At 42.4% G+C, this 27,726-nt stretch overlaps 1 long non-coding RNA gene across 1 annotated transcript; it reads right to left on the bottom strand.

The window, feature by feature from the left end:
- LOC138414683 (uncharacterized) lies at positions 1 to 27,063 on the bottom strand. Its single transcript, XR_011246947.1, has 2 exons — positions 26,619 to 27,063; positions 1 to 1,194 (listed from the first exon to the last, which is right to left on the bottom strand). It is a non-coding gene; the product is annotated as an uncharacterized lncRNA (long non-coding RNA).
- Between the last annotated feature and the right edge of the window lie 663 nt (positions 27,064 to 27,726).

Raw genomic sequence — 27,726 nt, 5'->3', positions numbered from 1 at the left:
TTGACAATTTCTATTTTTATTAGAAAATAAGATTACAGAGATTTAGGCTACATTAAAAGTCAAAAGTTATTACCTTAAAAGTATTTCTAGTCACATCTCAATTTAGTAAAGTGGAAGCATATTTAAAATTAGTCTCATATTAATCTCTTAAGTTGAGGAAAGTCAAACTAACTTCAATGGGAAAATCAACAGGTCATTGCACTGAGACAAAACCATTAAAGTAATGCACTGTAGGTCACCATCATATCCCTGAAAAGACAGGGAAAGCATGCTCTGGCCTCTTGCACTGACAAGATTGACCAGATCTTAATGGTTATGTGGTCTTGTTTCTATGTAAAAATTAGCTGGGATCACAAGGATTTGTGAAGCTCTCTGTAAGAGCAGCTGTCTAGTCTGAGTTCAACAACTAATATTGGGAAATAGGTCATTGTAGCATTTACACACGTATGCTTCTATTTAATCCCAAAGTCATCAGGGTTCAAGAAGTTTCCTTATGGATTTAATTTCCTTCACAAGGAAAAGATAAATGGGTCCAAGTCTTCCCAATTTAAAAATGAAAAACTGAGTGGCCATTTTACAAAGAGCTGACCAGAGAAGAGTTCTGAAGCTGCAATCTGCCTGTTTGCCTGGGCAGCCACCGCACAGCTGTGTGCCAGCCAGGACCACAGTGACAGGTCAGGCTGAGCGCCCACAGGACAAGCGGACAGAGCCACACTCCACTCAGGCATGAGACCTCTCCCTGGGGGTGTGTGGTGTCCAGCTGCTGCCTGGGAGGCAGTGGTTACAAGAGGAATGCAGGACATGGACCAAGTTGTCCTTAAACTGGGGGAGATCTCTGAAATCTGTGGCCAGAGATATCAAATCCCTTCTTGAGGAAAATGTGTTTGAGAGCTTAGGCTCCTGCCGCAGTTACTCAGTTTTTAAGTTGTGTCCGACTCTCTGCAATCCCGCAGTCTGCAGCATGCCAGGCTTCTCTGTCCTTCACTGTCTTCTGGAGTTTGCTCAGATTCATGTCCATTGAGTCAGCAATGCTATCTGATTATCTCATCTTCTGCTGCCCCCTTTCCCATTTGCCCTCAATCTTTCCCAGCATCAGGGTCTTTTCCAATGAGTTGGCTCTTTGCATCAGGTGGCCAAAGTATTGGAGCTTCAGCTGCAACATCAGTCCTTCCAATGAATATTCAGGGTTGAATCCTTAAAGTAAAAAAAAAGAATTAAGCTCCCAGTTATTTTTTTTTATTTTTTCCTTTGTTCATGCCTTCTTTGTGTATGCATGTGTGTGTATGGTTAAAAAAAATGCATAATGTGAGGTCTATCCTCTTAATAAATGCTTAAATGTACAACACAATATGTTAGCTATTGTAGAATGTTGAATAAAGAATTCTAGAAGTTTTTCATGTTGCATAATTGAAATTTTGTACCACTGAAGAGTAACTCCCCATTTCACCCCTCCCCTAGCCTCTGGCAACCAGCATTCTACTTTCTGCAATGAGTTTGACTGATATAGATGCCTCTTATGAGAGAAATCAGGCAGAATTTGTCCTTACGTGACTGGTTTATTTCACTTGGCTGCATGTCCTCTCAGTTGTAAAGACAGAATTTCTTTCTTTTTATGGCTGCATAATATTCCATTATATATATATGTAAATATACCACATTTTCTTTATTCTTTCATTTGATGACATACATTTTATGCTGTTTCCAGCTCTTGGCCATTGTGAATAATATTGCAACTCACATGGGAATGTAGATATTTCTCAAATATCCTGACAGAAGTCCCAGTAGCTCAAGAGGTAAAGAATCCAGCTTCAATGCAAGAGATACAGGTTTGATCTCTGGATTGGGAAGATCCCCTGGAGAAGGAAATTGCAACCCACTTCAGTATTCTTACTGGGAAATCCCATGGATAGAAGAGTACGGTGGACTACAGTCCATGGGGTCACTAAAGAGTCAGGCGTAACTGAGCAAGAACACACACAAAGGTCTTGATTTTAATTCTTTAGGATAAATACACAGAAGTGGAACTTCTGGGTCATACGGTAGCTTGGTTTTTTTTATTTTTTATATCAGATGCACCAGCTAAAGTACATAAGGGCTTCAGTTTCTCCACATCCTTGCCAAGACTTGCTATTTTCTGATTTTCTTGATAATGACCTTTCTTATATATGTGAGTTAATATCTCACATCAATGTGGTTTTGATTTGCATTTTCCTGATGATTACTGATGTTGAATGTCTTTGCATATACCTGTTGACCATCTGTACATCTTCTTTGGAGATATGTCTGTACAAGTCCTTTGCCTATTTGTTTTTTAATCAGAGCAATTTTGGTTTGTTATTGCTGTTACTGAGTTATAGGAATTTATTTTGAATTTTCATTTCTTGTCATATACATGATTTCATATATTTTCTTCCATTTTGTAGGTTGGTTTTTTTTTTTCACTCTGCTAAGGGTTTCATTCCTGCACAGTATTCTCTTGGTTTAATGTACTCCCTCCTCCCCTCACCTTTTTTTTTTTTCTTTTTCTCTTTCATTGCTTGTGCTTTTGGTGTCATATTCAGGAAATCACTGCTAAGACCAATGCCATAAAGATTTTTGTCTATGTTTACTTCTAGGAGTTTCACAGTTTTAGGTCTTAAATTTAAGCATTTAATCCCTTTTGAGTTGATTTTTGTGTATGGTGTAAGGTAAGGGTCCAACTTCATTTTTTTCCATGTGGATATCCAGTTTTCCCAACACCACTTATTAAGCAACTATCCTTTTCCCTATTGTGTATTCTTGGCATATTTGTAGACCAGTTGATTGTATAAGCATGGGTTTACTTCTGGGTTCTCTATCCTGTGTTAAGGATCTATATGCTTGTCTTTATGCTAACACCATACTGTTCTGATTCCTGTAGCTTTGTAATATGTTTTGAAGTCAGGACCTCTGGGGCCTCTAGTTTTATTGTTCTTCTTCAAGATGCTGTTGGATATTCTGTCTTTTGTGATTTTTGAGGAATTTTAGGATTTTTTTTCTATTTCTGTAAAAAAAATCTCATTGGAATTTTGATAGGTTGATGAAAGTGAAAGAGGAGAGTGAAAAAGTTGGCTTAAAGCTCAACATTCAGAAAACGAAGATCATGGCATCTGGTTCCATCACTTCATGGCAAATAGATGGGGAAACAGTGGAAACAGTGTCAGACTTCATTTTTGGGGGGCTCCAAAATCACTGCAGATGGTGACTGCAGCCATGAAATTAAAAGACGCTTACTCCTTGAAAGGAAAGTTATGACCAACCTAGATAGCATATTTAAAGGCAGAGACATTACTTTGCCAAGAAAGGTCCATCTAGTCAAGGCTATGGTTTTTCCAGCAGTCATGTATGGATGTGAGAGTTGGACTGTGAACAAAGCTGAGCACGGAAGAATTGCTGCTTTTGAACTGTGGTGTTGGAGAAGACTCTTGAGAGTCCCTTGGACTGCAAGGAGATCCAACCAGTCCATTCTGAAGGAGGTCAACCCTGGGATTTCTTTGGAGGGAATGATGCTGAAGCTGAAACTCCAGTACTTTGGCCACCTCATGCAAAGAGTTGACTCATTGGAAAAGACCCTGATGCTGGGAGGGTTTGGGGGCAGGAGGAGAAGGGGATGACAGAGGATAAGATGGCTGGATGGCATCACCGACTCAATGGACATGAGTCTGGGTGAACTCCAGAAGTTGGTGATGGACAGGGAGGCCTGGTGTGCTGCAATTCATGGGGTCAGAAAGAGTCGGACACGACTGAGCGACTGAACATTAGATCTGTATGTTGCTTTGTGTACTATGGATATTTAAACCATATTAACTCTTCCAATCTATAAACACAGGTTACTTTTCCATTTACTTGTGTCTTTTAAAATTTCTTTCAGCAATATTTTGTAGTTTTACAGAATAAAGTCCTTAGTTGCTTTGGTAATGTTTATTCCCAAGCATTTGATTCTTTTCTATGAGCTTGTCTTTTAACTTTTTTTTTTTTTTTTTGGACTACTTGTTGCTAATACACAGAAATACAGCTGATCTTTTTATATTGATTTTATATCCTGAAGTTTCACTGAATTTATTAGTTCTAAAAGTGTTTGCATGAAGTGTTTCAGGGTTCTCTACTTATAAGATTCTGTCATCTGCAAATGAAGATAATTCCACATTTCTTCTTCAATTTGGAGGCCATTTCTTTCTTTTTCTTGTCTAAGTACTCAAGCAAGAACTACAAGTTCTATGTTGAACAGAAACGGTGAGAGTGAGCATTTTTGTCTTGTTCCTGATCTTAGAGGAAAAACCTTCAGTTTTTCACCATTGAGTGTGATGATATCTGTGGACAATTCAAATATGACTTTTATTATAGTGAATTAACTTCCTTTCTGTCCTAGTTTGTTGAATGTTTTACCATGAAATGATCTTGAATTATGTCAAGTGTTTTTTCTGCAACTATAGAGATGATCATGTGACTTTTATCCTTTGTCCTGTTAATATGGGCTATCACATTGATTGATTACATGTTAATTGATTACAGTCCCTGTAAAACTAAGGCCAAGTACACAAGAGACAGACTATTACTGGAATGAAGGGAAGCTGTTCAGTAGTTCTTTCCTGGGATCTGTCTCCTCTGCTTTATTTATTTCCTAGTGTCCTAACTAACTCATGACTCCTGATTCTAAAGTTTAAAGATGTATGAACCTTGGCCAAAGGTTTATGGTGAAGTTAGGAGTCAAAGCTGTCTGTCTCCAAAAAAGTCAGTCACATTTTATGTGAATTTGAATTAGACAAATTTAAAACAGTTCAGTACAGAATATTATTTAACATTCATGTTTTATACCCCTAAAATATACAGATCTCAATTTTTAAGCAACTATTAAGGACTGAAAAATTTTAAAACTGACTGACAGACCCAATTATAACTTTCTCTGTCATTGCCACAGGAAAAAGAAAATTTGTCTGGCTAAGAAAAAACCATCATTTTTGTCAATATTTTGTGAAGCATGTTCCAACAAATATGTATCAGTATTCTTCAACAATTTTCATAACCATTCTATTTCACTTAATATATAGTATTAATAATTTAATTTATCATTTACTATGTATTGTTATTATTAATAGAATCTAAAAAAAAAAACTTTAACTATCCTATCCAAACATTTACTATGTTGTGGTGTTAGAGCTGCAGCTAAACATTGCACTTGGACATCACTAACTTCTAGAAACATGTTAGCTGTGATAAAACACTACGAAGCTGGTCAGACTACCAACATATGCTCTGCTGTTAGTTTTGAGAGACTATGAAGAGAGGCATTAGAGATTGCTGGGGAAATTTTTTAAAAAAATCTGTAATAACGGTTAAAAGACTATATAGTCCCCAAATTTAATTTGCTCCTCCAGTCCACTTCTACATGTGTTCCCAAGGGAAAATGAGTCTTGAATTCTGCAAGGTTTTCAGGAATGCACCTCTTACACAGAGTGCAACCACCCCACATTTTTCATTAAAAGCATCTGACAGTATTTTGCCATCTTGTCCAGTTTCATGAAAGAGTCCTGTGGTTTATCAGCAAGAATGGAATTTCCATGAGGACAAAGATTAATGTAGCCCCAGAACCTAATACCACATTTGCCTGGAAAATACTAGTGTCTCATAAAAATTTGGTGGATGAATAAATGAATACGTACACAGCCTCAGATAATTTACCACCACTACCCATCCCAAAGAGTTCGCGCTACATGTTTCCCTCTAGATCATGTAGAATGGTTTTCATTCCTGGGAAGCATAGTTTTTCATCTGAAAACTTGACAATTTATCCCTAGTCTTGCCTGCCAAGCAACAATTAAATTATTTAGCAATCCTTTAATGACTCAAATAAATAAATCTTTGGCACAAAACTATTTCAAAGTGTCAGAGTCTCCCCTCTATGGGATTGTTTTTTATTAATACAATGCTTTGTTCTGATGCTTTCCACCAACATTAAATGTAAGAAATAGCTTTTTGAAACTTGGCCCTGTGTTCATCATAATAGATGATGAGAAATGGGTTAGTTACATTACATAGGGTCCCCTTTACAAGAACTCCCGGAATAAATTACTTCCTACTAGTATCAACAACAAATAGATTCTCCTGAGCAATTGATTTGCTTTCATCTCTTTGCAACTATAAATTATGTAACTGACAATGTTTCTTTTTGTGTGTGTGCTGGACCAAAGTAAGGAAGGTTTAGATCAATTCCTGGTGATAGTTTTAATTCCTCTCTTTGCCTCTTTCTTGCTTTCTCTTTTAATTTAACTTGTGTTTTATTCATCTCTCCTAAGCGCCTTTGGAACAAGGTAGGGTCTCAGATAACATCAAGATAAATAAATGATGTCAAAATCTACCAGTTTTCATTAACCCTTTAGAGAGATGAATTAAAACACAAAGCACACCCTGGCTGATGAGACAGGCAAGTGTTGCTTTTTTACTAACCATGCTTGGCTTTTTCTAGGCTGGATGACATTTTAAGAAGCCAGTAAGTAACTTTGGTTATATGTGGCACTAACTTATCTAGTGGGCTTTCCCACTGGCTCACTGGTAAAGAATCCCCACCAATGCAGGAGACCTGGGTTCAGTCCTTAGGTGGGGAAGATCGCTTGGAGAAGGGAATGGCAACTCATTCCAGTATTCTTGCCTGGAGAATTCCATGGACAGAGGAGCCTGGCAGGCCATAGTGCATGGGGTCGCAGAAGAGTCAGACAGGAATTAGTGACAAAACAACAGCAGCTTATCTAGTATGAAATCTGAACTCACTGCTCTGTAGTTTCCTCTGGGTTTAGGTAGTTTGGAGGTAAGGGATGAGTTGGGGCTGAGGCATAGATCATATTACCATCGCTTTTCCTCTGAGGCTGCGTGTCGAAACCACCGCAATTTTTCAATAACCCCTATACAGTTGTCAACTGTGTCTTTACCTGCTGTATTTATATCTGCCTTGACAGTTTACCCTGTGTATTTTCTAGGAATTGATCCAATAACTCTGATCTCTTTGGTAATTTCCTAGCAAAGTCTAAGGCACAGAATATGCAGACTCTAGACTCCAGCCTGCATTCATATCTCAAATCTGTTGCTTACCAGCTGTGTGATTTTGGGCAAATACTCAACCTCTCTGTGCCTCAATTTCTTCATTTGTAAAATGAAATGAATAGGAGGAAATCGTGAGGATTAAATGAAGCCATGTATACAAAATGCTTGTCATGGTGCCTGGCGTATGACGAGCAGTCACTGAAATTGTCTTGCTGTACTATTGTTTATATTCTTCCTATGAATTCCAGCTTTGCACAAGACCCATTTCCCAGCTCCCTGAGCCTCTAGCTGACCTTGCCCTTTCTGTGGATATAAAGAGTCCATTATTTTTAGCCTTGGAGTCCCTTACCAATAGTCTCTTAAATTCTTTTTTTTTTAAGCATGTCTAATTTCTAGTGTATGCCTTCCTGTTTTCCTCACTTAGCCTGCCTTTCCATTTTTGAAAAATGGCAGGAGAAAAACCTATTTTATTTTGCCAGTTGACCATGAAGAGTTGTGTGTGTGTGCTTTTGTTGTTTTCTTTAAAGTGCCAGGTCTTTTGCTTCCTTGGCATGCCTTTATCCTGGACTTCTAGCAAGCTATTTGAAAATAGTCACCAGGCTGTCTTAGCTTTTAAACTCTTCCTTTCAGTTTTTCCCCTAACAAATGTTCCCACTTGGCCATTAAGCGCTTTTCATGAATAACAACATGAGGCATTTCTTTGGTTCTCCCATCTCCCTCTGGAAAGTAAAAATCGCCCTGACAACTGCGTACTGACGTTCCACCCTCAGTTCCTTCCTGCAAGGCTCCCAGTCATGTCTTGGGGCCAAGTTCCACCTATTGCTCCCCATCTGGCTTATTCTGCAAAGCTGCCTTCTCAAAACCTTTCTCTATTCCTATCGTTTGGTGTTCTGTTTTGTTTTTCCTACCAGTCTACTTGGATCCTCTTCTTGTCCGTTTCTTCATCCCCTCAAGTATTTGTACATAACGCTGCAATAAACGCGGGCATGCGTACATCTTTTTGGTGACCTGTTTTCATTTCCTTCGCATATTGACCCAGGAGTGGGATTGCTCCAGACTGTATGCTAGTTCTATTTTTAATTTTTTGAGGAAGCTCCATGCTGTTCTTTACTACAGCACTACAGCATTAATTCACAATAGCAGCAACAGGGACTTCCCTGACTGTCAGGTGGTTAGGACTTTCCTTCCAATGTGCAGGGTGCACGTTTGATCCTTGGTTGGCCCTGGTGGCTCAGATGATAAAGCATCTGCCCGCAATGCAGGAGGCCTGGGTTCAATCCCTGGGTCAGGAAGATCTCCTGGAGAAGGAAATGGCATCCCACTCCAGTATTCTTGCCTGGAAAATCCCACTGATGGAGGAACCCTGGTAGGCTACAGTTCATGGGGTCACAAAGAGTTGGACACGACTGAGTGACTTCACTTTCACTTGGGGAGCTAAGATCCCACATGCCTCAAGGCCAAAAAACCAAAGCATAAAGCAGAAGCAATATTGTAAAAAAAATTCAATAAAGACTCTAAAAATGGTCCACATCAAAAAAAACAAAAACAAAAAAACTTAGAGCTTCCCAGTAGTCCATGAGGCTGCAGAGTCAGACATGACTTAGTGATTGAACAACAATATTTGATATATATATATATATATATATAATCAATCTGTTGTACAACTTAAAGTCACACAATGTTTTCTGTCAAATGTAACTAAAAGAAAAACTAATGAAGGATTTGAGGAGGTGGCTCAGATGGTAAAGCATCTGCCCACAATGCGGGAGACCTGGGTTCGATCCCTGGGTTGGGAAGATCTCCTGGAGAAGGAAATAGCAATCCACTCCAGCACTCTTGCCTGGAGAATCCCACGGACGGAGGAACCTGGTAGGCTACAGTCCATGGAGTCTCAAAGAGTCGGACACGACTGAGCGACTTCACTTTCACTTTCACTTTATTGTTTGTAAAATTTTCTAAGTCAAAGGGACTTCTTTGTATACAAAATATCATTTCTGCTCTCAAGGAATTTACATTCTGGTAAGGATTAACGTTTGTGGCAGGTGAGTACAGTAAGTCCCTTACATACAAATGAGTTCCATTTTGGGAGCATGTTCGAAAGTCCAATTTGTACATAAGCCCCACAAAGTTAGCCTAGGTACCCAACTAACATAATAGGCTATATAGCACTGTACTGTAATAGGTTTATAATATTTGTCACACAAATACTATGTACATAAAAACAAGCAATCACAAAAAAATAAAGAAAGCATTTTTAATCTTACAGCACAGTACTTTGAAAAGTACAGTAGTCCAGTACAGCAGCTGGCACACAGGGGCTGGCATCGAGGGAACAGGCAGGAAGAGTTACTGGAGAAGGGAGAGGAGGTGGGAGATGGCAGAGCTGAAAGACTGTCTGCAACGGGAGACAGAAGGCAAGCTGCAATTCCAATCGTCAATGTCTGACATCGATGGAACACACGTTAGCATCTTTAAAAGTTCACAACTTGAAGGTTTGTTTGTAAGGGACTTACTCTACAGGTATTACAGATGCCTTTATTAGAGGTGCCCCACTTGTTTATATTGATTTAGGCAAGGCTTCCCCAAAGCAGGTGATCTATTAGCCGAGAGAAAAGAAAAAAAAATGCAATTGCTGCACACGTTATCCCACAGTAGTGCCTACTGGGAGTAAAGAGACAAAGGAAGCTGAGTCATGTTTTTATAGACTGAGTGATAATGAAAGGAGAAATGAAATAATGAAATGAGAAACCACATTAGCCAACTCTCACCAGAAGCTTGGCCATGCAGGATGGGAAAGAAATAAGGTGGGAGAAAGAAAGCACAGGAGGGAACAGATGAAGGCAAAATCATTTGATGCATCAAGGCACTGGTGGTCTGGATACTATGACCCGAGGAATCTCTGTGACAGCTGAGGTGGGGCAGCAGTAAGGAGAAGAGGTGGTTGCCATTGGTAGTGACAGTCGCTCAGTCGTGTCTGACTCTTTGCGACCCCATCGACTACACAGTCCTTGGAATTCTTCAGGCCTGAATATTGGAGTGGGTAGGCTTTCCCTTCTCCAGGGGATCTTCCCAACCCAGGCATCAAACCCAGGTCTCCCACATTGCAGATGGATTCTTTACCAGCTGAGCTATCAGGGAAGCCACGGGTAGACGTGACCACAAAGAGCTGAAGCTGCGTCGTGAGAACTGAGGAGACACAAGCCAGTGGGTAGATTGTCCACAGAAGCTGAAGCCACTCAAGTAGCCTTGGAAGCGGGGAGAAGTCAGGAAGCCCTGTCTGTACCAAAGGTTTCAGAAATTGGGAGAAGCCTGGGAGAGTCAGCACATGTGACAAGCAGTAGAGGGCAGCATCGTGGTAGTCTGGGCTCCCTACTGTGTGACCTGGGACAGTTTACCTCTCTGCTCTCTAGGAGGGCGACCTCCTAGGGCTGCAGGACTAAAATCTGAGAGTAATGTCACATGCTACATGCTAAGAGGTCAAGACACTTAGACAACAGATTGTGTGTGTGCTTTTTGGACTGTAGCCCACCAGGCTCCTCTGTCCGTGGTACTTGTCAGGCAACAATACTGGAGCGGGTTGTTATTTCCTCCTCCAGGGGGTTTGCCCAACCCAGGGATCCAACCCAAGCCTCTTGAATCTTCTGCATTGGTAGGCAGATTCTTTACCGCTGAGCTACCAGGGAAACCTCCCCCCACCACACACCAAATATATAGACTTTAGCAGAGATAGACTGGAGTTGGGATCCAGCTTCTCAGCTTGCTAGCTCTGTGACTTCAGATCCCTGAGGAAAACTTTGTGCCTCCTATTCCTTGTCTGAAAAGAGCCTTAGTGAAATAATCTCCCCCATAGGGTTGTCTTAGGAACCAAGTGAGAAACTCTGTATAAAATTTTTACCTTGATGACTGATAATCAGTAAAATGTTGCTGCTGCTGCTAAGTTGCTTCAGTCATGTCCAACTCTGTGCGACCCCATAGACAGAAACCAGCCAGGCTCCTCTGTCCCTGTTCAGTTCAGTTCAGTTGAGTTCAGTCGCTCAGTCATGTCCGACTCTTTGCGACCCCGTGAATCGCAGCACACCAGGCCTCCCTGTCCATCACCAACTCCCGGAGTTCACTCAGACTCATGTCCATCGAGTCCATGATGCCATCCAGCCATCTCATCCTTGGTCGTCCCCTTCTCCTCCTGCCCCCAATCCCTCCCAGCATCAGGGTCTTTTCCAATGAGTCAACTCTACACATGAGGTGGCCAAAGTACTGGAGCTTCAGCTTTAGCATCGTTCCTTCCAAAGAAATCCCAGGGTTGATCTCCTTCAGAATGGACTGGTTGGATCCAAGGGACTCTCAAGAGTCTTCTCCAACACCACAATTCAAAAGCATCAATTCTTCGGCGCTCAGCCTTCTTCACAGTCTGACTCTCACATCCATACATGACCACAGGAAAAACCATAGCCTTGACTAGACGGACCTTAGTCGGCAAAGTAATGTCTCTGCTTTTGAATATACTATCTAGGTTGGTCATAACTTTCCTTTCAAGGAGTAAGCGTCTTTTAATTTCATGGCTGCAATCACCATCTGCAGTGATTTTGGAGCCCCAAAAAACTAAAGTCTGACATTGTTTCCACTGTTTCCCCATCTATTTCCCATGAAGTGATGGGACCAGATGCCATGACCTTCGTTTTCTGAATGTTGAGCTTTAAGCCAACTTTTTTACTCTCCTCTTTCACTTTCATCTAGAGGCTTTTTAGTTCCTCTTCACTTTCTGCCATAAGGGTGGTGTCATCTGCATATCTGAGGTTATTGATATTTCTCCCGGCAATCTTGATTCCAGCTTGTGTTTCTTCCAGCCCAGAGTTTCTCATGATGTACTCTGCATAGTAGTTAAATAAGCAGGGTGACAATATACAGCCTTGATGTACTCCTTTTCCTATTTGGAACCAGTCTGTTGTTCCATGTCCAGTTCTAACTGTTGCTTCCTGGCCTGCATACAGATTCCTAAAGAGGCAGGTTAGGTGGTCTGGTATTCCCATCTCTCTCAGAATTTTCCACAGTTTATTGTGATCCACACAGTCAAAGGATTTGGCATAGTCAATAAAGCAGAAATAGATGTTTTTCTGGAACTCTCTTGCTTTTTTCATGATCCAGTGGATGTTCTCAATTTGATCTCTGGTTCCTCTGTCTTAAACCAGCTTAAACATCAGGGTGTTCACGGTTCATGTATTGCCTGGCTTGGAGAATTTGAGCATTACTTTACTAGCATGTGAGATGAGTGCAATTGTGCGGTAGTTTGAGCATTCTTTGGCATTGCCTTTCTTTGGGATTGGAATGAAAACTGACCTTTTCCAGTCCTGTGGCCACTGCTGAGTTTTCCAAATTTGTAGGCATATTGAGTGCAGCACTTTCACAGCATCATCTTTCAGGATTTGAAATAGCTCAATTGGAATTCCATCACCTCCACTAGCTTTGTTCATAGTGATGCTTTCTAAGGCCCACTTGACTTCACATTCCAGGATGTCTGGCTCTAGGTGAGTGATCACATCATCATGATTATCTGGGCCGTGAAGATCTTTTTTGTACAGTTCTGTGTATTCTCGCCACCTCTTCTTAATATCTTCTGCTTCTGTTAGGTCCGTACCATTTCTGTCCTTTATTGAGCCCACCTTTGCATGAAATGTTCCCTTGGTATCTCTAATTTTCTTAAAGAGATCTCTAGTCTTTCCCATTCTGTTGTTTTTCTCTATTTCTTTGCATTGATAGCTGAGGAAGGCTTTCTTATCTCTTCTCGCTATTCTTTGGAACTCTGCATTCAGATGATCATGTCTTTCTTTTTCTCCTTTGCTTTTTGCCTCTTTTCTTTTCACAGCTATTTGTAAGGCCTCCCCAGACAGCCATTTTGCTTTTTTGCATTTCTTTTCCATGGGGATGGTCTTGATCCCTGTCTCCTGTACAATGTCATGAACTGTCCCTGTTAGTAATTCATAATCATGGTGCTATTACTAAAAACTCCATGAGAGCTCCACGCTCATCATGAGTTTACAGATAAAGGAAAGTAGGCTCAGGAAGTTGAGGGGCTGGTTCCAGGTCACACAATGAAGAACTGATCTCCAAAAGCCAAACTCAGAGCTCTTTTCACTGTGTTTTGATTGACTCACCTCTCAGTATTCAGTGCCAGGTAATGCTGGCCATGATTGATCTGTATCTCTATCTACTCATCCATCAATCCATGTATATATCATCTATCTATCAATTATCCATCCATTCATTCACACATGTATCTATCCATCTATCCATCTATATCTTTATTTCTTTCTATGCACCTATCATTTATTTATATCATGTACCCATTATCTATGTATCTGTCACCTAGTCATCCATCGGTCCATGTATCTATCATCCATCAATTATGCTTCAATTTATTCATCTATCTATTCAAGCTATCTATCTATCTATCTATCTATCAGACTTCCCTGGTGGCTGAAATGGTAAAGTGTCTGCCTATAATGTGGGAGACATCGGTTCAGTTCCTGGGTTGGGAAGGTCTCCTGGAGGAGGAAATGGCAACCCACTCCAGTATTCTTGCCTGGAAAATCCCATGGATGGAGGAGTCTGGTAGGCTACAGTACATGGAGTTGCAAAGAGTCGAACACGACTGAGTGACTTCGTTCATCTATCCAAGCATCCATCCTGGTATGTATTTATTATCTATCATCTATCCACCTATTATCCATCCATCCCTCCATCTATCTGTTGTATTTGTTAATCATACAGTGATTAATTTTTTAATGCCACTAATCACCTGTTTGTGTGTCAGGCAAGCCTGAGCCAAGTCTAACTGGTCTTTACGTCACTGTTTCTTTAAAACAAGGTTTCTGTTTGGGTTTGGTTTTCTTAAAAACTCAATGTTATGAAACAACAGTGGAGCCTTCTCCCTTCAGACATTAATTTAGAAGAACTTGGCATTCAATCCACTTCTTAGTGTTGTAGGCATTTTAGTTGTCAAATGCAAAAGCACTACTTGCCTCCTCCAAAAGGAATGGGGAGGAGCAGTGTTGCGCATATATTCATTTCTGGTTCCTGCACGACGTGATGTCTCATTGGCTTCCTGAATAGAGGGCTGCTCAGAAATGGAAAGAGACCTCATTGCAAGAACACAAGTCCAGGGTTGAATGTAAACACTCTTTAGTCAAATGTCATGTGACAGCTTGGGTTTCTGTGTTTTCTGAGTGTGATCTGAGTAAGGGAGCCTGGCTCGCCACCCATGTTTTTGGCAAGTGATGAGGTTTATAACCAACTGTCCTACTTCATGGGCTCCTGTATATTTTGAAGGCTTGCAAGAAGCCAAAAGTGACCTCAGCTCTGCTGGTATCAGATGGAAAGAGAGAGAGAGATCCTTATTTAAGGAGGGTTTAGGCTGCCTGACTTTGAATGGAGGAGGTCAAGGAATCTCAAGTGTACCCTTTGTACCAGATAGGTGCTCAGGTATTATTTGTGGATATGACCCACTGACCTTAGAAATCAGCTGAATGTTGGAACTTTCTATTCATTCTGTAGATAGCTCTTTTATTCTCTTGGTGACTAAAGCTTCTGGCTCCCTCTTTTCAACACCTCCTACAATGTCCACTATTCACAAAAGTCTGAGTGTTCCTCTGCCAGGTACACTTCATTTAGAAAAACTTATTTGATGAACTCATAATGTCAATTCAGGAAATGAAAGACATTTATCTAACATATCTACTCTATAGACAGAATACCAAGGGTGCTTATCCTACCTTGAGGTACATGTATGTAGCTTTCTTTATTTGACAATCTTATTGTCAGTCCCAGTTTCTACTAAATTCTGCACATTTTCCTGAGTGAGATCATTATTCTATTTGTACCTACCATCTTCATGATGAAAAGTCTCACCTCTTTATCTCCAGACCTGGTTTGACTTTTGATCTCATTTCCTGTAACAGATATTTCAAGCCTTTACTCTCCTCCTGCCCTGTCACCTCTGCTCTTATTCTTAACCATCTAAAATGTCCTCCTGTTTCCCAGAGACACTGGAGCTAGCAGAAAGAATAACCTTTTTCTCCTGGCATAGGCTGCATTTAAGCCCAGCCTCCATCACTGCTGGTACGTCAGTGGTACCCAATGAGTGACTCCCTCTCTACCCAAAGACCCTGCATTGATTCTATCCTCCCTTCTCTCTGTCCAATCCTTCTGTTTTCTTTATGGTCAATATTTTATTTGCTCATCCCCAAAGGTCTGAGGGCTTCCCTAGTAGCTCAGTAGGTAAAGAATCTGCCTGCAATGCAGGAGACCCAGGTTCGATCCCTGGGTCGGGAAGATCCCCTGGAGAAAGAAATGGGAATCCACTCCAGCATTCTTGTCTGGGAAATTCCATGGACAGAGGAGCCTAGTGGACTACAGTCCATGGGGTTGCAAAGAATCGGACACGACTGACTGACTAAGCACATAAAGCTCTGAGACCTTCTTCTCTTTTCCTTCGAAGTATTCCCTCTAGTTTTTCTTAATGACTCATATGACTTTAATTAGCCCCTGAAATATGCAGAGATTCTAGATACTTTTTCCCTGTTCATCTCTTCAGAGCTTCAAATTCATGTGTCCAATGGCCTAATGAGAATCTCCATTTGGAAGACTTTTCCAAATCAGCATGTCTGAGTTGAACCCAACTGACTCCTGCCCTCATGTCTCCAGTCTCAATGAATCCTACTACCAACTTACAGGTACCCAAGTCTGAATCTTAAACCACATCTTTGACTCTTGATCCTTTCTCCTTTTTTTAGACTTCAGGAGCTTTTGGCCCAGCTTCTAAATACATCTCAGTTCTGTCTATCTCTGTATCCTCAGTGTAAAATACCATGATTCAAGACAGCATCATCTTTCACCAGTAGTACTCTCAAAGAAAAATGATTCAGCAGACATTTATTAAAAACTATAAGGCAGATTTTATTCAGTAGAGGAGACAGACGGAGCTCAACTCCAGTCAGTAATGGGCATAGGGAGGGAAGACAAGGGAGGGAAAGGAAGAGAGAACAGTTACCTAGGAGAGCCAGGAAAGTGGAAAATTTCAAAAACAACAACAACAACAACAACAACAACAACACACAGGCAGAGGGTTGGTCTGTGTGCTTAAGCCACCTCTGGTTGGCTAACCAGTACTTATCAAAGTTAGGCTCCTACCTGCTCACTTTGAGATGATTACATTTCAATGAATGGCTCCCAAGTCCTTGAGAAAGACATTCTTAGGTGGTAGAAGATACACCCTGAAGAATCAGGGAAACAATCTGCAATTGCAAGTTTTCTAAAGTAAATGCTCTAAGAAAGATGTCAGGGACCTATGGTCAGGTTTTGGGTAAAGCAAACAGTAAATTATTTTGGCAGCATGAAGTTTTCTCAGGTAGGCATTTAAGGAAGTTGAAGCCAGTATCCTAGGGACAGAGCCTTGAACTGATAAGAACGATGTTAATATTTGTGCAAGTTTCTTAGTGCAGGAGGTGGAGGGAGTCATTTGTGCTGAAAGTTGCAATGCTTATTGGTCAAAGCTGAGGACCAACTGAAATGAGGGCTCACTTCTTGCAGCTTGACTAGCGTTTGTTCAAGGAGTGAGTCTTTTGCCTGCACTCTGGAAATATTTGTGTTCAAATATGGCTCCCAACAATGCCTCCCATTCCCCACCCCTGGACCCACAAGTCACTCCTCCCTACAGGAGGTAGGGTCCACTTTCCTCTTCTGGAATCTTGTCTTGTAATTCATTTTGATCAATAGAATCTACCAGAAATTTCTGCCCCGCACCGCGGCCCCCCTGCCCCCCATGAACCCTTTCATTCTCCTGGAAGCCAGAGGCAGGATGTAAGTGGTCTGACCAGAGAGACGATTCCAGCCACCCCAGCTCGGACACAAGACGTGGAAGCAAAGCCACTTTGGATGCCCAGTCTCAGCCACGTTCCCAGGTTAATGAACCTTGTCAAGACCCAGCAAATGCTCCATGAAGTAGAGATGGGACCCTTCTGCATCTCTGCAGAATCATGAGGAAATAACTGGTGCTTGTGTTAAGTCCTTAAATTTGGTTTATTTCACCTCTGAGTACAGACACACTCGTGTACCTCCTCGTCTCCCCTCTCCTGAACTTTCCGCACTTTGCTTGAGAATTCGGGTGCTCACTGGACTATTTTCACTTTTCCATTATGATGCCATATCGGCTAACATTTTTGAACAAAAACGGTGAATATCAATTGTGTAACTCCAGGTATAGTGAGTTCAAACTTTGGATGGTTTTGCTTGTTCTCGGATCAATATTCTCTACATTTTCATTTTTAGGTTTACAAATAGCACATTTGTCCTCATTATGGGCTATTTCAGTGATGTCAACATGATTAGATCGATGGATAATATAAGACGATTCTTATGGTTTCTGAGTCATCTTCCCCAACAGCACAGTCGTAATGAAGTCTGTAATGTTAGCAGAAACACTTTTCTTCTAATTTCCCTGGTGAACCATGAGATATTTAAGGTTATTCAAAAAGACAATTTGTAATTCTGTCCTGTATATTAGGACAATGCAAGAGGAAGGATTGGAGGTTATATGGCAGCTTGGAGATGCCCAGCTAGTCTTCCGTAGAAAAACAAACTCAAAGATTGTGAGAGCACAACCCACACCACAGAAGGGACAAGACCTCAACAAGAAAATCAGAGCTGATAGTGGCCATGTTTTCCTCCATATTGTCTTTATCAGGCCACTTTAATACCTGTGAAGAGAGGCGCAAACAGATGATGCTCTGAAAGAGGGCTCAGTGAGGAACTTTCCCACAAGGTTCAGAGAGAAGTCGGGATGGTGTCTAGAGATAATGACAGTGACTGGGCAGCAGTGGGACACAGGAGGAGAGCTATCCCAGAGGACAGTGACCAGAAAGCCACCTAACACCAGCCAGCAGCTATTCACAGCCTGGGTGAGGACCAGGGCAGAGGAACTCCTGAGGACACGAGTTTGTATTAATGTGGCCTCAGACTTCCTCTTCTTGTGAGCCTTCCTAAGGCAGAGGTGGTGTCCAGCCCCTGCTGTTACACCTGACCAGATAAACACCCTTCCCAGAGGTGGGAAGGACCACCTCTTCCCACTGGCCTGGTTCTGTTCAAATTCCAGTAGGGCTATGAGGCAAGGCTTGAACCAGTTGGTGTAAATCATAGTGAACTTGGCCTATATGCAAAAATGACAGTTCACTAACACTATTCTTTTACTGCTCTGGAGATCGAGATGAGAAAGACTCAGGGGCTCCCGAGGTGGCTCAGTGGTAAAGAACCCACCTGCCAGTGCAGGAGATGCAGGAACCTCAGGTTCAGTCCCCAGCTGGGGAAGAGCCCCTGGAGAAGGAAATGGCAACCCACTCCAGTGTTCTTGCCTGGGATAATCCCATGGACAGAGGAGCCTGGTGGGCTACAGTCCTTGGGGTGACAAAGTCAGACATGACTGAGCACATATGCATCTCAGAAAGACTCAACTGGACACAAAAGAAGCTTCTAGAAGCCTGCATGCCTCTGGTTGGAGTCTTTCCATCCTGGAGCACGGCAGTTGAGGCAAGGGAAGGACAGGGGCTTGGGAGAGCCTGGGCCATTACCGAAGGATTCAGACCACAGCCTTCCCGTGCTTTCCAGGGAAGCAGGAGAGAAACCAGCCGTTGTTGTGGCTGAACCTCATTTCCACAGCCCTGGGATTTGGTTTGTGAGAACCACAATACTCTCCTCTCAGCCTGAACTGGCTGGGAACGCAGGGACAGAATGAAGTCTGGACACTGGAGGTATAGGTTTGTCTATCTGTGCTGCTCTTTGTCCTCATTGAGCATCCAGTGAGGAGGTGGTCAGGTCCAAGTATTGCTAAATAGGAATTCAAACAGGGCTTCCCACGTGGCTCCAGGGTAAGGAATCTGCCTGCCAATGTAGTAGACATGGTTCGATCCCTGGGCCAGGAAGATTCCCTGGAGAGGAAAATGGCAACCCACTCCAGTCTTCTTGCCAGGAGGATATCGTGGACAGAGGAACCTGGTGGGCTACAGTCCATAGAGTCACAAACAGACATGACTGAAGTGACTTACCGTGCACCATCCCATGCATAATTCATTTATAATATATAATTACATTTGTGATATATAATTTTTAATATACAATTAATTATATATATATATTTTTTCATGTAAAACATGTTCATTCATTTGTCACCCACAGGGTAGAATTTAATATTCTGAGCTTAGGACACAAAATTCGCCAGGAGTTGACAAAACGTGTCTGTAAAAGGGCCAGAGAATTAATATTTTAGGCTTTGTGGACCAAGAAGCAAAATCGAGTGGCAGTTCTCGCAGAAAGTCTAATAGCCATGCTTGCAATTTACACTTTAAGCTGTGGAAATCATTCCCAGCTGGCAGGCTGGACCAGACTGGGCGGAGGTCGGATGGGGCCCCTGAGCGGTCGGGTACGACCCTGACTCTTAGCATCCCCGCTTCTCCATCACCTGATCTCTGGTCATTCTCTCCAGCTGTCCTCACTCCAGGCTGTTTCAAGCCCTCCCCCCGACATCAGCTCAGAGCTGCGTTCGGTCTGTGACACTGGCCTCCCCAGCGTGCTGTTTGTTGGGGATGCCTGCTTTCCATCCCCTTTTGGTGACTCTTCTGTACTGTATGCATCTTTCAAACCTTTCTCTATCGCAACGGTTGCGACTTGGCTTGCTTGTCTCCTGTATGAGATTTGGAAATTCTTGAGGGCATAGATGTTTTTGAATTATCTTTGAATTTGTTGGGCACAGCAGTGGACCTGTGACATTGTAAGTGGTCAGCCAGTGTTGCATTGGCCTGGCTTTCTTTGTCTCTACGAAAAACGGAAACACAAGTTTGATAGGGAAAGAAACAAGATTAAGTAAAAACTAGGACAACTGGATTTTGGAGGAGGCTTTATTTTTTTTTTAATTTCCTTTTTTTTCCTAAATTTTTCCCCTAAAATAAACACATTCCTGTGGAAGCTTCATGGCATAAACAGATCCATTCACAAGAATGCTGCCTTGAGGACTGTATCCAATTTAAGGTTAAGGTCAGTTCTGGGTGCCAGTTTCAGCAAGTTCTGGTACTCAAAGAGGTCCTGATTTGATTTGAATTTAGTTTTGTACCTCTTACTATTTTTTTAATGCAAAACATGCCTGAGAAAACACCTCAACTTTAAAAAAAGATGAATTAAACAGCACAAGGAATTTTTAAAATTTATCGACTTCTAAAATGTATGTTTTCAGAAAAATTAGGATATTATAGCTATAAAACTTAAATTAGGATATTATAGCTATAAAATTTGGACAAGATTTATTTTAAAAAATAAAGAATTAGATTGTTTTTAAGCTAAGAAAATTTTATTTTTTAAAAAAATTTGATAATTTTCTGTGTTGGTAAGAATTAGATAAAGTGTGAGTAAATAAGAACTTGCAGCATATAATTTAGCAAAGCAGAGCAAACATCTAAAAAATTTTATCTGGAAACCAGAAATTCTATCTCTGAGAATTTTTCCTTAGTAAAACATTAAATATATTCACTAAGTTTTGTCTTCAAGATTGCCCAGGGCAATACTGTGATAACTAAAATCTACTAAGAAAAACATATCTGGTCCAGACTATCCTTTAGATCTTGAGTTGGGAGAGACTGTGAGGGCTCAGTTGATCAGTCTTGTTCGACTCTTTGTGACCCCATGGACTATAGCCTGCCAGGCTCCTCTGTCCATGGCATTCCCCAGGCAAGAATACTGGAGTGAGTTGCCATTTCCTTCTCCAGGGGATCTTCCTAATGCAGGGACTGAACCCCTGTCTCCTGCATTGCAGGCAGATTCTTTATCCACTGAGCCATCAATGGGGAGAAGACTATACTACTGTGTTTAAGGACCTGAGGTCTGGCATCGAACAGCTGAGTCTGACTTGTGCTTCTGCCACTTACTGCCTGTGTGTGTGGGCAGATTACTTAGCTGCGAACCATAGTTTTCTCATCTCTAAAATGGGGATAATAACACCCTTTGGAGCTGTTTTGAGGATTACATAAGATGATGCATGGCAAGCACTTAGCACAGCGCCTGCTACATGGTGAGAGCTCAGCAAGTTCAGTGTCATTATCATTTTCAATAGCCTTAAGTGCTTTGACTCACTTTCAGTCGTCAGCATCTCTTTCATGCCCTCCCTTGGCATCCCTGCCCTGGCCTCCCTTTCTGCTTATCCCTCTGTCCTGACACTTCTCACAACAGCCATTGCCTGTGACTGAGGCTCCGTCTTGCTCCTTAAGTAGCGTTTCCAGCCCCAGCCTGGACGCTCCTGGACTTCACGGCCACGACTGTCTCCCCCATGGCTGATGCCTGTGGTCTCTTACGAAGGGCTTGTGTGATTTTCAGTGTTAGTTTGAATGCCAACTGCCATGAGGAAGGCAGGAGGCACTCTGTATGAACAAGGGGACCCCAGCTAGTGACTCTGGACAAATCACAAGGCTGAGGAGGATGGACTCTTAAAATAATAAGTTGAATGCCGCCGACTGTGACCTTTTGTGGCAGGGATTCAAACAGGCTGGTACTAGTGTGACATCCATGAGAAAATCAGAGATGGTTACCGTAATGGTAAGTGCAATACAGGAGAATGTGGGACCATGCACAGCTGTAGGAATGTGATCAGATGCCAGGGAGAAAGAACTGGGTAAAGAAAAAAGAGCAGGGGCTTCCCTGGTGGCTCAGTGGTGAAGAGTCTGCCTGCCAATGCTAGAGACATAGGTTTGATCCCTGGTCCAGGAAGATCCCACATCCCCTGGAGCAACTGACTCTATGCACCACAAACACTGAGCCAGTACTCTAAGGCCTGGGAGCCACAGGACTAAAGTGTGTGCACCCTAGAGCCCAAGCTTTGTAACAAGAGAAGCCACGGCAGTGAGAAGCCCAAGAACGGCAACTAGAGTAGCCTCCACTCGCCACAACTAGAGAAAAGCCCTTGCACCACTGAAGACCTAGCTAAAAATAAAAGTAAATAAATAAGCATTCAAAAAAAGAACACTTAGATGATAGAGTTCTTACTTTTCTAGAACCCTCCAGTCTAGCGGGGCTTCCCAGGTGACAGAGTGGTAAAGAATCTGCCTGCCAATGCAGGAGACACAAGAGACTTGGGTTCCCAGTCTAAGGAGGTGGGGATGAATAAATGGGTGAACAGATGAAGCCCCATTTTACAGAAAACTGAGACTGAGCATTTAAGTAACCTTGCTCCTTATGGAGTAACAAAGACTCCACAGGTAGTATGTGGTCGGATTTGTAGATCACATCATGTGCTACGGCATATTAAAAGAAAAGTTGTATCTATGTGCTTTTCTTAGTTTTTCTTTTTTTTTTTTAATGAGAAGCATTATGTTAGAAAAATATAAGTGTGTAGACCTTATCAGCAGCCTACAGATACGTGAATTCATGAAATGAAGCCGCTGCCTTTCACCCACAACCTGGAGGGTGGCTTGTTGTTTCTGCCTCACAGTCTGATTTGGGGCCACTGTCCAGCCCAGGGCAGCATTTCAACCCCATCAACCACTGGGCATCTGTAAACGTAGATTATTACTTCTCGGCCTTTTGGCTAAGATCAAGTGTAAGCGTAGATTAACGAGCAACCTCAGAGAGGGGACACTGTAGATGGTCATAAAGTCATCAGCGTTGCCAGAGAGACGTGTGTGACCCATTGAGCTGCCAGTATTTGCTAATATGATGTTCAGAGCAGATGACAGCATAATGATACCTCCTGACACCTCAGTTGGAGGAATACCTTGGGACTGGATAATGTGAAGCTCATTTGACTGTGGAACAAAATACAAAACATAGACTTCAGCTGGAAATTGACCCTTTGTGCATCCTCACTATTTTCCCCACGATCAGACTGAGACAGTCCCATCTTCCTTTCTAGTGTCTTAAGTATATTCACAAGGAGGAAATACGTGTGCAGTATCTTTTGGCGCTTCCAAGTAAATGGAGCTGCAAAGTGAAATGTTGGAAACGAGGATGCTTATGTTCATCATACCTTTGTGTATAGCCCATTTCTTGGAAAGGAATTCATATATAAAGTGTTAGTTGCTCAGTCGTGTCCAGCAACCTCACAGACTGTAGCCCACCAGACTCCTCTGTCTGTGGAATTCTCCAGGCAAGAGTACTGGAGTTGGGAGCCATTCCCTCCTCCAGGGGATCTTCCTGACCCTGGGTTAAACCTGGGTCTCCTGCATTGCAGGCAGATTCTTTATGGTCTGAGCCACGAGGCAATGCTTAATAAATAATAATTTAAAAATCACCTGTATGCAAATTTCTAACCTTGTACACAAATTTCTAAACTAGTACTATTATCCAAAATACCTTGCTTCTTGTTTTCTTGGTAGAATTTGTCACCATCCCACCTCCTACAAAGGTAAATGGATGAACACATGTAGTTCTGAAGGTTGATTGATTCCACTGTAGAGAACAGATATGTATCCAAAGGGATTTTATTTCTAGTCTTCAAAAAGAGGCAGAGAGGCTGGCATGCAATCTGCTTCTTCTGTTCATTTTTTAAGGGGAAAATAAACACTGTGAAAGGTAGGTTTATATTTATATCTTGACAACAAAGTGCAAAATCGCACCTGAAGAGGAATAGCCATCACTGGGGGCAAACCATGTCTTTCTCAGACTGGGTGTAATTTGCAATGTAATTTTATATTTTGGCATTGAAAGGGAAAACTTCCGCGCTCCAACTACAGGAAAACTCCCCCCCTTCCCCACCACCCTTCTTACTATCCACACCACTTCTGGTTACCAAACCTGTGGGTTTTCCCACACTGACTAATTCTGCTGAGGTTCCTAGAATTCAACTCCATCTGATACTATCTGTGTAGAGATGGCATCAGACCCCACAGGGTAATGGAAGCAGAATAGACCCTTCCAAATATGCCTCTTTGGCATGGGGATTCTTTTGAGATGTTTATTTTTGAGAGGCTGGAAAAACAGGCGAACCTCTGAAAACACAGTAGGAGTTATCTCTGAGAAGAGGCATCTTCATTTGTAACCTGATCCTTGCGTACTGCCTTTTTACTGGCCACCTCCCGTAACTGACTCCCTACCTCCCAGTATCTTCTCCTGTCTTTAACTGGTGTTTAAGGTGATGGTTTCAACCATTTGAGGGAGTTACTCAGTTTTCCCTTGTATCTTCCCTATATACAGGAGGTATACATATTATTGGGCTTCCCTGGTGGCTCATATGGTAGAGAATCTGCCTGTAATTTGGGAGACGTAGGTTCGATCCCTGGGTCGGAAGATCCCCTGGAGGAGGGCATGGCAACCCACTCCAGTATTCTTGCTTGGAGAATCCCCATGGACAGAGAAGCCTCGTGGGCTACAGTTCCACGGGGTCTCAAAGAGTCAGACACGACTGAGTGCCTATGTTATATAACATATAACACGTATAATATAGAACACATATGCTATTAAAGTTCTATTTGCTTTTCTCCTATTGTTGTTTAGTCATTGAGTCATATCCGACTCTTTCTCCTGTTAGTCTGTCTTTTATTACAGGAGGTTCTCAGCCAAGAACCTGAAGGGCAGAGGGGAAATTATTTTTCATTTCCTACAGCTTAGTCCCACCAGACCGGCCCCACTCAGATGGGAAAACCACAAATCCCGCCCCTCTTGTATTTCTGTCTTGGCAACTATAAATCTAGACTTTCTCCCACCTGCTCCTCAGGTCTGATAATTTGCCAGGATGGCTCACAGGACTCAGGAAAGCCATTTCACTTACTAGATGACCAGTTTATTATCAGACAATACAGCTCAGGAACAACGTGATGGAAGAGATGCACAGGACAAGGTGTGTGAGAAGGGGTGGAGCACCCAGGTCCTCTCTGGGTGCACTGCTCCCCACCACCTCCACTTGTTCCCCAAATCCTTTACATTAGCTTTTTCATGGAGGTTTCATTATGTTGGCATTTGACTAATGGAATCATTGGCCATCAGTGATTAGTTCAACCTCTAGCCTTCCTAGGAGTTGGAGGTCATGGGGGAGGTTGAAAGCTCCAGCTCTCTAATGATGTGGTTGGTTTCCCTGGCAACCAGCTCCATCCTTAGCGGCCTTCCAAATGTCACCTCATTAATATAAACTCAGGTGCTATTGAAAGGGACTTGTTCTATGAATAACAAAAGTTCCTCCTCTCACCTTTATCACTCTTACTATCACCATGACTGAGTGACTTCTCTTTCACTTTTCACTTTCATGCGCTTGGAGAAGGAAATGGCAACCCACTCCAGTGTTCTTGGCTGGAGAATCCCAGGGACGGGGGAGCCTGGTGGGCTGCCGTCTATGGGATTGCACTGAGTCAAACATGACTGAAGCGACTTAGCAGCAGCAGCAGCAGGGAATTCCAAAAGTCTATGCCAAGAATGAGGACAAAAACCAGTACATATTCCTTCTTACGTATCATGAAAATCACAGGTACCCTAAAACTGCCAGGTTCAAACTTAATTTCATAGGCTCTTCTGTTGAATGTTCAAGTTAGATGGGACCTTACATCCAGTCCAACACTCTTACTTTGCTGAAGAGTAACTGGGGTACAGACAGGGTAAGCAGACAGTGATTTATGTTTTTTAAATATAAAAATGATATATCTCTAATGGGCATCTGTTATTATCCTGAATGGTGGGAAGTAGGTGGTCATGAGAGGTCTCACAAAGGAGTTAGAAAGTGCCTTGTAGACAGTGGGGATTTTATAGGTGAAGGAGGACAACCTGTGTAATGGCCCAGGTGCAGAACCCTACAAAGGGTATTTATGGGACAGCATTTAGCCTCTCCGTCCCAAAGTGTGTCTTTATCAAGGGCAGAAGTAGCATTGACATATATACACTGCTGCTGCTGCTAAGTCGCTTCATTCGTGTCCAACTCTGTGCATCCCCATAGACGGCAGCCCACCAGGCTCCCCCGTCCCTGGGATTCTCCAGGCAAGAATACTGGAGTAGGTTGCCATTTCCTTCTCCAATGCATGAAAGTGAAAGGTGAAAGTGAAGTTGCTCAGTCGTGTCCGACTCTTAGCAACCTCATGGACAGCAGCCTACCAGGATCCTCCATCCATGGGATTTTCTAGGCAAGAGTCCTGGAGTGGGTGCCATTGCCTTCTCCGACATATACACTACAGTGTGTAAAACTGCCAGTAGAAAGCGGCTGTCTAGCCCAGGGAGCTCAGCTCAAGGCTCTGTGATGACCGAGAGGGTAGGATAGGGGGAGTCAAGGTGCAGAGCATAGACATATACACATAGCTGATTCACTCTGTTGAGCAGCAGAAAACACAATGTTGTAAAGCAATTATACTCCAATAATGAACAAAATAAACACACACACACACACAAGAGGGCAGGGAGCAATATGGAATTCAAAATTAAAGATAAACTAGGGATAGTTCATAGACAATCTTGAGTGCTTCCCCTGAACTATCTTCAACCGGGGTTTATCCACCAAGCAACAGGACACCTTTGAAAGTTGTTGAATTTGAGAGACATTCAGAACAGCAGTGTGCCAGAAAGATTACCTGAGCATCCGTGTGGAGAATGGTCCGGGACAAGGACTTCTAGCTTCAATGCGGCCTGAAGAAGCACACCATCCCCACTTCTTCTGGTATCAGAAGTCCTCTTCCCCACAGGGAACACTTTTCACATGGCTAGGATGTGAAAAGTCCACCACAGCATACCATCACAGATCTGGGTAAAGTAAACCCCATCTCTGGCCATAAATTCTCCTCTAGGCGAGTCAGGACAATCAGAGTCTTCCTTGGTGCTTTTCTGTCAGAACTATCAAGAAAATCTTTGATCTGGAACTGCTAAGAAGACATTTGTGATTGAGGGGGCCACTGCAGCCACTTTGCACAACACACTGAGGAGGTGGTGAGCAAGCTTAATCCAAGCCCTTAGAAGAGGTACCTTCTAAGCTTTAGTGGCAAAAGGAGGTTGAACTTTCTGAGAGCTGAATTGCTCTGCATGAGAAAATGGGAAGAATTTGTTTTTGTGTTCCTTAATGCCTCTTTTGAAAGATAGAAGAGAAGAATATGAGCAAGAGAAAATGCAGGAACTGGGACCTCACTTTTGAACTTGGAAACTGAAAACTGAATTTAGAGTGACATGAACCTGAAGAGGTCAGTGCACCATGAAAAAAGGTCAGTGTGATACAAGAAGGAAAGGCCATTCACAGAAGAAGCTGACTCAAGAGGAAATAGGAACCCAAGCTTTCAGGGAATTCTCAGAAAAGTCCTTCCTAGGGACTTTCCACAAGTTGTGAGAAGCAGGGTTCAGGCCAGTCTTTTCTAGATTAAGGAGCATTATAATCCTGTGAGTTTATGGGAACATGTCAAGGTTTAGTAGAAAGAACACTGGCCTTGGGGTGAGAAGGCCTGGCTCCAGTATCAACTTTGTTCTATGTCAAGTTGTCTGAACTTTCTAACTCAATTTCCTTCTCTACAAAAGGATGGATTTGGACTGAGGGAGCTTAAATACCCGTTTCAGTTTTAAAACACTACTGTGATTGCAAACCAGCTGTGTGGTGCACTGAACAGAAAATAAGGCAAGATCCATGAAGGTACACATGTCATGCGGGTGGTCAGAGGGTGGCTTTGTGGCTTTCTTCCGATTAGCCTGGAAAGACCC

Source organism: Ovis canadensis, chromosome 11 (genome assembly GCF_042477335.2).
Source record: "Ovis canadensis isolate MfBH-ARS-UI-01 breed Bighorn chromosome 11, ARS-UI_OviCan_v2, whole genome shotgun sequence".
In the NCBI taxonomy this organism is placed as follows: Eukaryota; Metazoa; Chordata; class Mammalia; order Artiodactyla; family Bovidae; genus Ovis; species Ovis canadensis.
Note: the sequence above shows the minus strand (reverse complement) of the source record. Positions and strands in the feature narration are given on the sequence as shown.